Raw genomic sequence first — 11,461 nt, 5'->3', positions numbered from 1 at the left:
TTTTTTATTTTTAATATATTTCTTTTTGAATATTCGTTCTGCCTTTTCTTTCACAAGTGGCTACATATATGGTTCCCCAAAACTCTCAAAGCTAGCTGGCATGACTAATTACAAAACAACTTCTTATTTAATTGCTAAACTATGATTAAGATAATCATAATTATAACAGAAAGAAGGATATGAAGGATCTTCAAATTTTGTGTTTGGCTGATAGGAGAAGATTACAAATTTGTAAAGATAAGTTGGTTATGATATGAAATTTCATTCTTAAAAATCCATCAGATCATGCTTAAATTGTTAGATGCACACACTCTCTGTTCTTTCTCTCTCGCAATGGAACTCTCTCCACTCCATGCTCAATCCTCTGCTTCTTCTCTGATTCATGGTTGGGTGCAGCGACAGCACCGGAGGGAGAAAGGATTTTGATACAAGACATTACTTGCTCACCCAAAGGTTCCAATTTTTTGCATTCTTTTGGGTTTATTTATTTATGAAATTTGATGACTAATTTTTAAATAATTAGAAATTAGTTCTTCGTTGTGAAATGTTCATTTCTTGTTCTTTCTGTGATTTTCAATTGTATATTAGTAATGCTTTGAAAAACGCATGATTCATTAAGTGAAGGACGCTAACCGAATAGTTAGAGATGCCGCAAGCAAAGATCATATAGCCTAATTGACTACAAGCAAGTTACTTTTATTTGTGTTTGTAGTGATGTAATGCTGGTTCTGTTTATTGTGATTTTAAATCAAATGCCTTACTTTGTCTAAATTTACTACAAGATCTATAATCTGTATCTTGCGGGAAATGGTAAATAGGCCATTTTTGGAATGACATGAAATTAGTTGGATATGGCATAAAAAGAGGGGATACTTATAGTCTCATAAATCTATTTCAGTTGAAGAATGCATTTTGGCGAGGGAACTTTGAGCTGATTAGGTGAAGAACCAAATTGTCTTATAGCATGCTTCTCATTTATTTAAAAAATGGATTGGATTCCTATAAATATTTTAGCGATTGACTATAGATAAGGCAGTTGCATTACCACTTTAAGATAAGGCAGTTGTATTTTTCAAAGTGAATTGTCTCATACAAAACTATGTGAAATGGATTAAAGTATAATCAGGGACTTTTACTTCAGTATAGAACTTGGCTATATGCCAGAATGGTTTGTTTAAGCACCTTTTAAGTTATATTATGTTTTCTATTTAAAAGAAAAAGAAAAAAAGAGAAGAAGTTATCTCCTGTCTTTTGGTATCAGAACCGTCTATCTATACATGATCATTTCTTCATTGCTTCACTGTAGGTGAGAATGTTATGCGAGAAAGCCAAGGAAATTCTAATGGGAGAAATCAATGTTCAGGTGTAAATTTTGGTCTCTTTAGTCTCTTATTATATTTGTATTACATTACATATTTCACTGTTATTTCATTTTGTATGGGAAAAAAGCGTTATTATTGTCCTTCATTTTGAATTGGTAACACTACTGTGGATCTTTTAAACTATATGGGTAGGCACTTATTATTATTTATTTGCATGCATGTGAAAAGGCCAGTGACAATTTGTGGCGATATTCATGGGTAATTTCATGACCTTGCAGAGCTTTTTCGAATTGGAGCGTTTTCTTGCTTGCAATTTTGAATTATTTCAAATTATGAATGAAAAAGATTTTGGAAATTAGATACTTTATGTGAAGATTTTTCTTTGGAGTTCAGTACATTGATTGCTCCTTTGGCTGTAAGTTTGACATTAGTAAATTCTGGACTTTAATTTCAGTGATTACCCAGCATTAATTGTTATTGATTAGCATTTGTTTTCTAGAATTTGGACTCTGAACAGTTCAAAGGTTTTGGGAAAGGAATGTTTTTTAATCAAGCGAATTGGGTGGTCCTAGCAATACAATGTCGAAATTTTTTAAATCCGAGTCCGAAAATTTTGGCAAGATGCAAATAAGCTGTGATTGGGAAGGTAATATCATCCTAATATATTTTTCAAAGCAATTTACTTATTTGCATTTTTCAGCTTTATGTGTCAAAGAGGTTTCAAGTGTTAGTGAGGACCCTCGAAATGTATGTATTAAGGTTAATCAGTAGTGGTACAAAATATAAACATCACTTTGAGTGATTAATATAAACTTTGTATGTTTTCCTTTTGAATGTTGAAGTTGGAAATTGCTTTGGTTAGGATACTAATGATCAGAAAATAACTTTGTTTAAGGAATGCACAAATAGTCTACGGGTGGATTTTCATGGAAAAGTTGACTAAATTTCTTCTTTGTTGTTTCCATATGGTGCTTCAGTGGTGGGTTTTGAAATTTCAGTTGTGCATGTGAAATTCACTTCTCAAGATAGTTGCGATAATGCCTATTTTTCTCTCAAAGCTCTTTTAGCCGAGTTGCCAGGATAAGTGATTGAAGCTCTCCATGACGAGTCGGACATCGGCCTGATACACTACTCTCACTCTTTCCTGCTTTTAATTTTGATTGTTTATGACTTGTGTGCTTTTCATTGGCAATTTGTTGCTGAATTTTTTTTGATAATTTGTGAAAATTTTGTTTTATTTTGTCGACGGCTTTTATTGCCCACAAATTTCAATTAGAAAAGTTAGAAGAGCTACGGATTTGCTTTCGACTGGTTCCCTGTATTGAGTGCAAACGTGCTCCTAATATACTTGAATTAATTCTAAAGTCAGTAACTTTTCTGGGATTGTTTGTGGTTTTGTGAGTGTTGCTTAGGTAAAACGTGGGTTGTCTAAATTGCTGCATTTAAGAATGCGACTGTATTGCTGCAGGATTTTCATTTAATTTTTCTGTGGATATTTTCATGTATGTTGTTGGTTATAGTTTGAAAACCCGCAGCAAAGCGCGGGCATTCCTGCTAGTTTATACTAAAGGGCAGGAAAATGGGCTAAGCCTCACAATGGATTAACTATAATAATTTAGTTCGAATTCGCTTTTGACGAAAATCAAACCTAAGACGTCTTACTTACAAGTAAAGAGAAATATAATTAAACCGTAGTACTATGATACAATATATATTTACATTTTAAATGAGGTGATTTTTCTTCAATGTTGTTCATCACTAGTAACTCTTGCTTGAAATATAGAAATTCAAATTTAATATTATATGTATATATGTATGTGTGTGTGTGTGTATATATTTGAATGAATTATGATTGGTGGACATATTTTTTACACATATTTTGTAAGGTCTACTTTGTAATGTGTTTTTAACAATCGAACTGCCTATCTTTGAGGTCTTTCCTCAAATATCATGTTTGTCAAAAATACTCAAATTCGATTGTGGGATAAAATGATAATCATTTTAGTGTTTCATTGCAAAATTGTATTCGTTCATTTTCTTCCCCATAAATAAATGTCTTAATGATTTTAAATTTGTCTATTTTTTTATAAGGGTGAGTGAGATTGGAAATTGGGAGAGAAATGGCACAAAGTAAGAGTGGGTTTGAAAAATTCAAAATCGAACCAAATGTGGGTGGTTTGATTTCGTTTCCTGAGACATATGGTTATGAAAAAAAGTTGATGAAGAAAAGAGATGGGAAAGGAATAAGGCTAATGAAAAAGGCTTCAAATCTTTACATTTTAATAAAAAAAAACTACCCACTAATTTTTATGCACTGGGAGCGTAAAACTCCCCCCCCCCCCCACCACAAAAAAAAACTTCAAACACTCCACTTTTTTCTCCCACCTTTTTGTCACATCGTCAGCTACATTAATAGTTTTTTTTTTTTTGCTTTTTGTTTTTTGCCTAAAATAAGAAAAATATTTCGAATTGAATTACATTCTCCTGTTTTATTTTTGTGGTGTTATTTTCCAATAGTAATCATGATGACGAGAAACTTTTCAATGTGCCAAGAGCATGGGGTGGTACACTCTATACAAGTTATGAGATTCTTGTGTTAAAAAATTAATAACATAAAAAGTAGAATTTTGGCTTTTTAGCCAAAATGGTCCCTGAGATTTGTATAACACATCACTTTAGTCCATGAGATTGAAAATCAATAGAAATGGTCTCTGAGATTGTTCACCATCTATTATTTTGGTCATTCCGTTAAAAACTCTGTTAAGTGTCCCGAAGCCTTGGCTTGAAGTTTGGGCAATTTTTAAAGCTTCGTAACTCAATCGTTTCTTAACCAAATTCGACCCATAATATATCATAGGAAAGTGTAGAACAAGATTATACCTTTTTGGAAGCCCAATGGTTGCCGGAGATGGTCGGAAAATAGCCTGAAAGGTGACTGGTCCGTGGGAAAACTCGCAGGAAACTAGGTAAACCTTAAACGTTCATAATTTCTTCAATACTTAACGAAATCGAGTGATTCAAAAACGAAAATCATACTTCTCGATGAGACGAAGAGAATGGTACCTTTATCAAAGGCTAATTCATAGTGATTTGGCTGAAAAATAACCTGAAAGGTGATTGGTCCGAGGAAAAACAGGAAAACTCGCCGAAAAATTGGGTAAATTTTAAACGTTCATAACATTTTCAATACTCATCGAAATCGAGTGATTTAAAATGAAAATCATACTTCTCAATGAGACGAAGAGAATGGTACCTTTCTTGGTGGCTAATTCGCCGTGGTTTGGCCGGAAAATGGCTTAAAAAGAGTTCTTGGTCTCAAGTTAGTCACTTTTGAGCCATTTTTCGGCCAAACCATGGTGAATTAGCCATCAAGAAAGGTACCATTCTCTTCGTCTCATTGAGATGTATGATTTTTGTTTTTAAATCACTCAATTTCGTTGAGTATTGAAGAAGTTATGAATGTTGAAAGTTTACTCAGTTTTCGGCGAGTTTTCCAGTTTTCTTGCGGACCAGTCACCTTTTAGGCTATTTTCCGGCCATCTCATGCAATTATTGGGCTTCCAATTAGGTATAATCTTGTTCTACACTTTCCTATCTTCATTTTGATATATTATGGGTCGAATTTGGTTAAAAAACAATTGAGTTACGAAGCTTTGAAAATTGCCCAAACTTCCAGTCAAGAGCTCCGGAACACTTAACGGAGTTTTTAACGAAATGACCAAAATAATGGATGGTGGACCAGGGACCATTTCTACTGATTTTCAATCTTAGATACCAAAGTGATGTGTTACGCAAATCTCAGGGACCATTTTGGCTACAAAGCTTAAAATTTTCCACCACTTATATAATAACACGTGGTAAACCATTTATGTTACAAGCACAAGGAAAAATTTTCTCCAAGATGACACCCAAGCTCAAGAAATTGGATGGAGAACTACATTTATTATTGTAGCTATATGAAAAAAATGAGGAAATTTTAATTTGGTAATTGAAAACATCTTTTTAAATATAATTACGGAAAACATAATATTCTCAAGGTTTTGATCTAAAGAGTCACTTCTGGGTTCATCGTTTTCAGTGCAATGGGTGGTTTTACAAAACCAAAAAGGGTCTAAGTTTCAAACCTTATGAAACTAAACTAAGAATTAAACATTATTTGCAAAACTTCACCAATAAGTAGACACTATTCATGAAATTAGATCAATAAGTAGACACTATTTATGAAACTGTACCAATAAGTAGAGACTATTTATGAAACGAAAACAAGAATTAGGCATTATTTCCAAAACTAAACCAATAGGTGGAAACTACTTAAGAAACTGGATTATATACTATTTATGAAACTGGAGTAAGAACTAGACTATTTATGAAACACGACAAAAAACTAGACACTATTTATGAAAGTGGACCAATAACTACACATTATTTATGAAACTGAACTAAGAAAGAGACACTATTAATGAAACTGTACCAATTACTATACATTATTTATGAAATTGGACCCAATAACGGGGCATTATTTAAGAAACATGATTAAGAACTAGACACTATTTATTAAAGTGGACAAAAAACTCGACACTATTTATGAAATTAGACTAATAAATAGTATAGTACCGTTCAATTTCATAAATAGTGTTCAGTTTCATAAACAGTGCACATATCCTGTGGGTGTTACGTTTTTTTTTTATTTATTGTAATTTAGAGGTCGCACTTGGTGCGATGGCAAGTGCCTTCGCTCATGAGCGGTAGGTCTCGGGTTCGAGACTTAGGAGCAGCCTCTCCATAAATAGGGGTAAGGCTAGCCGACATTCACCTCTCCCAGACCCTGCCTAAAGTGGGAGCCTTGTGCACTGGGTACGACCTTTTTATTATAATTTCAGTTTCATAAACAGTGCACATATCCTGTGGGTGTTACGTTTTTTTTTTTATTTATTGTAATTTAGAGGTCGCACTTGGTGCGATGGCAAGTGCCTTCGCCCATGAGCGGTAGGTCTCGAGTTCGAGACTTAGGAGCAGCCTCTCCATAAATGGGGGTAAGGCTAGCCGACATTCACCTCTCCCAGACCCTGCCTAAAGTGGGAGCCTTGTGCACTGGGTACGACCTTTTTATTGTAATTTTTTTAATTGTGTCCTTTTCATTAAAATTAAGTTTTTTTTTGTCATTTTATTAAAATTTAAGGGTTTTCATTAAAATTTAATTTTTTTTCATTAAATAAAGTTATAGCATGATTTTTTGTTAAAATAAATTTAGCCCAAGCCTTTTTCATTATCTTGATTAAAATATGTAGGCTTTTTAGCCAAAATGGTCCCTGAAATTTGCATAACACATCACTTTGGTCTCTGAGATTGAAAATCAATATAAATGGTCCCTGAAATTGTCCACTATCCATTATTTTGGTCATTCTGTTAAAAACTCCGTTAAGTTGTCTTGGAGCTCATACTAGAAACTGAGATTTTTTGCCGGAAGTTTGGGCAATTTTCAAAGCTTTGTAACTAAATCGTTTCTTAACCAAATTCGACCCATAATATATCAAAATGAAGATAGGAAAGTGTTGAACAAGATTATACCAATTTGGAAGCGCAATGGTTGGCGGAGATGGCTAGAAAATAGCCGGAAAATAGCCTGAAATGTGACTTGTCCGCGTGAAAACTAGAAAACTCGCCTGAAACTGGGTAAACTTTAAACGTTTATAACTTTTTCAATACTCAATGAAATCGAATGATTCAAAAATGAAAATCATATTTCTCAATGAGACAAAGAGAATGATACTTTTTCAATGGCTAACTCGCCGTGGTTTTGCCGGAAAACAACTCAAAATTGACTAACTAGATGAGATCAAGATAGTCACTTTCGAACCGTTTTTCAGAAGAAAAAAAACAGTGAGTTAGCCATTGATAAAGCTACCATTCTCTTTATCTCATCGAGAAGTATGCTTTTCGGTTTTAAATCACTCGATTTCGTTGTGTATTGAAGAAGTTATGAACATTTAAAATTTACCCCGTTTTTAGCGAGTTTTCCAATTTTCCCACTGACCAGTAAGCTTTCAAGATATTTTTCGGCCAAAACATGGCATGTTAGCCATTTGAAAAGGTACTATTCTTTTTTTTTTTTGTTTTGTCGAGAAGTATGATTTTCATTTTTGAATCACTCAATTTCGTTGAGTATTGAAGAAGTTATGAACGTTTAAAGTTTACCCAGTTTCCACACGAGTTTTCCAGTTTTTCTGCTGACCGAATTAGCCATCTAGAAAGGTACCATTCTCTTCGTCTCGTCGAGAAATATGATTTTTGTTTTGGAATCACTCAATTTCGTTAAGTATTGAAGAAGTTATGAACGTTTAAAATTTACCCAGTTTCCAGCGAGTTTTCCAGTTTTCCGCGGACTAGTCACCTTTCAGGCTATTTTCCAGTCATCTCTGGCAACCATTGGGCTTCCAAATAGGTATAATCTTGTTCAACACTTTGCTATCTTCATTTGATATATTATGAGTCGAATTTGGTTAACAAATGATTGAGTTACGAAGCTTTAAAAATTGCCCAAACTTCCGGCCAAAAATCTCAGTTTCCGGTATGTGCTCCGTAACCACTTAACAAAGTTTTTAACGGAATGACCAAAATAATGGATAGTGGACATTCTCAAGAACCATTTCTATTGATTTTCAATCTCAAGGACCAAAGTGATGTGTTATACAAATCTCAGGGACCATTTTGGCTAAAAAGCCTACATATTCTTGATGAGACCATTATGTTTTGTTTTTATACAAAATATAATTTTTTTTATAAAACTTATATTTTGTACACATCTTAGGGACCATTATGTGACGGGTGACGGGGTACACGTGGGTGTTTGTTTTTATACAAATTATATTTTGGTTTCAATTAATTTAAACAAAAAGGAGAGATATTCGAACTCAGAAACATGAAGAGAAGAAGAAGCATACAAAAATGAGAGATATTCGAACTCAGAAACATAGAGAAGAAGAGAAGAAGAGAAGATGAAGCACATTCAATCAAATTTACACAAAATTACCTTAACTATGGGTCAAATCACAATCTCATACCTCATGTTTAAAACATGACAATGTCATACCTCTGTTAACTTTTCTATTAATTTTTCTGTTAAATGCTGACGTGGCATGACCAGGGCTCACTATTTTGCTAATTAAAATAAAAAATTTATGAATTAATAATAAATTATTTGTTATTTATTTAACAATTAATATTAATTATAAACAAATAATTTTTGGCCCCCTTATCCCAATCTCTCTCCTTCAAACTCTCCCTTCTCTCCCAACGCACCAGCCAGTAGGAAAAATTTCTGCTCCGTTCACCCTAAAATCTCTACCAAAACACATGAAATTTATCTCAAAACGAAGATCATAGATCGAAGAGTAGAAATATACCCTTTTTATGCCAAGTCCTGGTCGGATAATGGCCTGAGAATGGCCTGAGGTTGTCAGCCAGAAACTGAGCTTTTGGTTTCTCGCGAAATTGAGGGAGATTCAAGTCTCGCATGCTCGAATCCAAACCTCAAGATGAAGGGGAAGTGATCCATGGTCCAAGTCTCGTCCAATCTAACCAGGAATTGACGGATTTTCATTTGAAAATTGCGAGGTCGTTTAGTTTAGTCCATCTATGTTGTTGTACAGAGAAGGTGAAAGGTTAGAAAAACTGGGGAGTTGAGCGATGAGGGAGAAAAGAAGAGAGAGTGATATGGTTGTGGTGGTGGTTTGGTGATGGCCGTTCTCTGGGGCTTGGCGTCTCTGTGAACGCAGAGAAGAAAAGATGGTGAGCGGTGAGAGAGAAGGGATAGTTTGAGGGAAAAGATGGCCGTTCTATGGGTCGGTCGAAGTGGGCCAGAAAAGATCCAAAACCTATGTTTAAAGAGGAGGATGAAGGGGATGGAGGAGGAAGAAGGGGGATGAGGAGGATGAAGGGGAGCTGGGGAGAAAGCACGGTTTCTGGGAAAAAAAAATAGAAGAGAAGGGTTTTGTTTTTTTAATTAATTTTTAATTGTTAAATAAATAACAAATAATTTTTTATTACTTAATTAATTTTTTATTCTTATTAGCAAAATAGTGGGCCCCGCTCATACCACGTCAGCATTTAACAGAAAAGTTAACATATGTATGACATTGCAACGAAATCATAAGTTAAGGTATGACATTGTCATGTTTTAAATATGAGGTATGCATTGTGGTTTGATATATAATTAAGGTAGTTTTGTGTAATTTACCCGACGAAAAACTAATTTCAAGGTTTGAAATCTTATTACATGACACAAAAGAAAGAAGATAATAGCATATTACATGATATGGCAATTGATAGTTTAAATTCTTTAATATCATCATCCACGTGACTAGACACACCATTTTTATTGCTTAATATCGTTCTTTAGGATGACCTTATGCTGCTACCGTACTTTTTAGAAAGTTGACAAACTGCCCGATGTAGTGGTCTTGGTGCAGCTTGTGATCACCAAAAACAGCTGCAGCTTTCCTTGCATTGGATCTCAGCTGCTCTCCTTCCTCTTCCACCATTGCATGTCTCAGGGTTTTGGCTATCTCATCTTTACTAAACGACCCATCTCCGCTGCATTTCACCTCCACAGCCAGACCCTTGTCTTCCAAAAGCCTTGCATTCAGAGGCTGATCAATAATCAATGGTAGCACAACAAGAACATGCCCAAATTGCAGAGTTTCAATCACAGATCCCCATCCAGAGTGAAACAAAGAACCACCAACTGACGGGTGCCCCAGAATCTCGATCTGGGGCACCCACCCGAAACAAATAAGTCATCTCTCTGATGTTCGCTCAGCAAAACCAGGAGGTAAAGCATCAGCATCACTATTTGCCCAGTTGGGGTTTCTGAGTGCCCAAAGAAATGGGAGTCCTGATAACTCCAGCCCAGAAGCTATCTCAAAGACTTGCTCTTTACTCAACTTACACTCACTCCCAAACCCTACAAACACAACTGACTTGTTTTTTCGCTTATCAAGCCATTCAAAGATCCCATCATTGGTAGAAATTCCCCCTTTTTCCCTCTGTGCAGGTAGATCCGGAAGAAGCAAACCTGTGGAAAACACAGGCCTTCCTGTAATTTTCTTGAAAACCTCCAAATATTCTCCTTCTAACTCATTGCAAGTTCGAATGGCTAACGCTTGACTTGCAGATAAAATCTTGGCAAGCCTTGCAGAATCACTTATCCCACTTTTATTGACTCCAAAAAAGCCTCGCGCCACATAAGGCGCCACAAAGTCTCTATACGCAACCGATGAAGGAAAACTAACCCAATCCGGGGGTGAAGTTAGACTTTCCGGTGTTGGGATAGCATGATTTCTATTCGTACCCAAGAGGTTTTCCATTGAGCCGAAAAACACATTGCAAGCAGCAGAGAAATGAGAGAACCACGCAATTGAAACACCATACTCTTTGGCAATGTCGACCACCCAATGAGCTGCAAAATCAGATAGTATCCAATCCGGCAACTCCTCCCCAATGAACTGCTTAAGGGGTTGCTGCAGCAGATCATATGCAACCTTCAAGTTGTCAAGTTTTTCGAAGGGTAGATCCACCGTGGCCTCCGCTCCTTCTGGCAAGAAGTCGGGATCCAGCGGAGGAAATGGGATGGGGACTAAATGGATAAAAGGGTTCAAATCAGATGGAATTTTGGGAAGCCTCTGGATGTTTCTTGGGGTGGATATGAAATAGACATGAACGTTGGACTTTGCCAAGGCAATGGAGAGTTGAAAGTAAGGCATTATGTGGCCGAAGGCGGAATATGGAAGCATCACAACTCTCAGATTTTTCCCCATGTGTTTGTTTTTTTTGGTTGGAAATTGGAATGGGATTTGCAGTTGGAGGTTTCTTTTTTTATGATGCTCCGGAAGAAATGAGTTGCCAAGTTAATAAATCATGCTTCTTGTCCATTTATTTGTAGGTTGTGAAGCATGGCAAGTGCCCAGCAACCTGCCTCCATCCGTCACGTTTTACAATTAATTAAGCAAGATGGTCTGCAATGCACAATTATCACATTTGGGTGAGCGGTGGTGCACTAACTCCTATAGCTATATCACCTTATCATATTAAATACTTAAAAAAAATTGGAATTTCATCCTAAAACCAATTGATAATATGGA

The 11,461-nt window shown here is 35.5% G+C and overlaps 2 long non-coding RNA genes and 1 pseudogene across 2 annotated transcripts; 1 reads left to right on the top strand and 2 right to left on the bottom strand.

The window, feature by feature from the left end:
• The first annotated feature begins 260 nt into the window (after window positions 1-260).
• LOC126627916 (uncharacterized) lies at window positions 261-1,467 on the top strand. Its single transcript, XR_007625175.1, has 2 exons — window positions 261-453; window positions 1,307-1,467. It is a non-coding gene; the product is annotated as an uncharacterized LOC126627916 (long non-coding RNA).
• LOC126627915 (uncharacterized) lies at window positions 799-2,905 on the bottom strand. Its single transcript, XR_007625174.1, has 2 exons — window positions 2,136-2,905; window positions 799-924 (listed from the first exon to the last, which is right to left on the bottom strand). It is a non-coding gene; the product is annotated as an uncharacterized LOC126627915 (long non-coding RNA).
• A 6,665-nt stretch (window positions 2,906-9,570) lies between these two features.
• On the bottom strand, window positions 9,571-11,242 carry LOC126627912 (putative UDP-rhamnose:rhamnosyltransferase 1; annotated as a pseudogene).
• Between the last annotated feature and the right edge of the window lie 219 nt (window positions 11,243-11,461).

Source organism: Malus sylvestris, chromosome 7, assembly GCF_916048215.2.
Source record: "Malus sylvestris chromosome 7, drMalSylv7.2, whole genome shotgun sequence".
NCBI classification, from domain to species: Eukaryota; Viridiplantae; Streptophyta; class Magnoliopsida; order Rosales; family Rosaceae; genus Malus; species Malus sylvestris.
This window is presented reverse-complemented; position numbering and strand designations above follow the sequence as displayed.